Raw genomic sequence first — 2,281 nt, 5'->3', positions numbered from 1 at the left:
TGTTTAAAAGAGTGTGGCACCTCCTCCCTTTCTGTCTCTTGTTCCTGTTCTTGTGGGACATGTATCATGCTGGCCCCCTGTCTCCTGCCACCATGACTGTAAGTTTCCTGAGGCCCTCACCAGGAGCGGTTGCTGGCAGCATGCTTCCTGTACAGACTGCACAACTGTGAGCCAATTAAACCTCTTTTCTTTATAAATTATCCAGTCTCTGATATTCCCCTATAGAAACACAAGAACGGACTAACACAGAAAATTGGTACTGAGGAGTAAAGCATTGCTACAAAGATACCTGAATACGTGGAAGTGGCTTTGGAACTGGGCAACAGGCAGAGTTTGGATGAGTTTGAAGGGCTCAAAAGAAGACAGAAAGGTGAAGGAAAGTTTGGAACTTCTTAAGACTGGCTGAATGGCTATGACCAAAATGCTGACAGACATATGAACAGTGTAGACCAGGCTGAGGAAGTCTCAGACGGAAATGATGAAGTTATTAGAAACTGGAGTGAAGGTCACCTGTGTTATGCCCCAGCAAAGAACTTGGCTCCACTGTGTTCATGCCCTAGGGATCTGTGGAAGTTTGAATTTAAGAGTGATGACTGACCGGGCCTAATGGTTCATGTTTGTAATCCTAGCACTTTGGGAGGCCAAGGTCAAAGGACTGCTTGATCCCAGGAGTTTGAGACCAGCCTAGGCAACACAGTGAGACCCCAGTACTGCTCCGTAGCCTGTTAGAAACTGGGCTGCACAGCAGGAGGCGAGTGGTGAGCAAGCAAGCATTACCACCTGAGCTCCGCCTCCTGGGTGGCATCAGATTCTCATAGGAGCATGACCCCTACTGTGAACTGCACATGCGAGGGATTTAGGTTGCATCCTCCTTATTAGAGTCTAATGCTTGATGATCTGAGGTGCAACAGTTTCGTCCTGAAACCATCCCCCCTCCCTAATATGTGGAAAAACTGTCTTCCACGAAACTGGTCCCTGTTGCCAAAAAGGTAGGGACTGCTGACCCAGGGTATTTGGTGGGAGAAATGTCTGAGCAGCAAAACCTTCAAGAGGTGGCATGTTTCTAAAAATCTATGATCAGATACAGGAACAAAGAAATGACTTAAAGTTGGAACTTACATTTAGAAGGGAAGAAGAGCGTAAAAATTTGGAAAATGTGCAGCCTATCTTGGTGGTAGAAAAAGCAGGCTGTGGAGCAACCACTTGCTAGAGAGATTAGTGTGAGTGAAAGGGAGCCAGGTGCAAATATCCAACACAATGGAAAAAGGTCCTTGAAGGCATTTCAGAGACCTTGGAAACAGTTCCTTCCATCACAGGCCCAGAAGCCTAGGAATAAAGAATAGCTTCAGGGGCCAGGCCCAGGGCTTCATTGCCCTGCTCAGCCTCGGGACACTAATCCCTATATCCCAGATGTTCCAGCTACAGCTGTGGCTCAAAGGGCCTCAAGTACAACCTGAGCCACCACTCTGGAGGGCATAAACTGTAAGCTTTGGAAGCTTCCACCTAATGCTAAGTCTGCAGGTGCACAGAATGCAAGAGTAAAGGAGGCTTGGCAGTTTCCCTCCTAGGTTCCAGAGGATGCATCAGAAAGCCTGGGTGCCCAGGCAGAAGCCAGCCACAGGGCCAGATCCCTGACAGAGAGACTCTACAAGGGCAGTGCCAAGGGGAAATGTGAAGTTGCAGCATCCCCACCCCATCATAGTCCCCACTGGGGCACTGCCTAGTGGAGCTGTGGGAAGGGGGCCACTGTCTTCCAGACTCCAGAATGGTAGAGCCCCCAGCAGCTTGCACTCTCAGCCTGGAAAAGCCACAGGCACCAGCCTTCAACTTGTGAGCAATCACAGGGACTGCAAAGCCACAGCAGTAAGGCTGCTCAAGGCCTTGGAAGCCCATCGTTTGCACCAGTGTGCCTCGGATGCAGGACATGGAGTCAAACAAGATTATTTTGGAGAGTTAAGGTTTAATTACTGCCCTGCTGGGTTTCAGACTTGTGTGGGGGCCTGTAGCCCCTTTCTTTTGTCCAGTTTCTCCCTTTTAATGGTAATGTTTGCCCAATGCCTGTATCATGATTGTATCTTGGAAGTAAATAACTTGTTTTTAATTTTACAGGTTCATAGGTGGAAAATCTCAAATGAGATTTTGGACTTTTGACTGAGTTGACTCTAGAACGAGTTAAGACTTTGCAGGACCCCTTCCCGAGTCCAAGTGATCTCATTGTTCAGTTCCCACCTATGAGTGAGAACATGCGGTGTTTGGTTTTCTGTTCTTGTGATAGTTTGCT

Source organism: Mandrillus leucophaeus, unplaced genomic scaffold, assembly GCF_000951045.1.
Source record: "Mandrillus leucophaeus isolate KB7577 unplaced genomic scaffold, Mleu.le_1.0 Scaffold380, whole genome shotgun sequence".
NCBI classification, from domain to species: Eukaryota; Metazoa; Chordata; class Mammalia; order Primates; family Cercopithecidae; genus Mandrillus; species Mandrillus leucophaeus.
The sequence above is the reverse complement of the archived record's forward strand: the minus strand, read 5'-3'. Positions refer to the sequence as shown.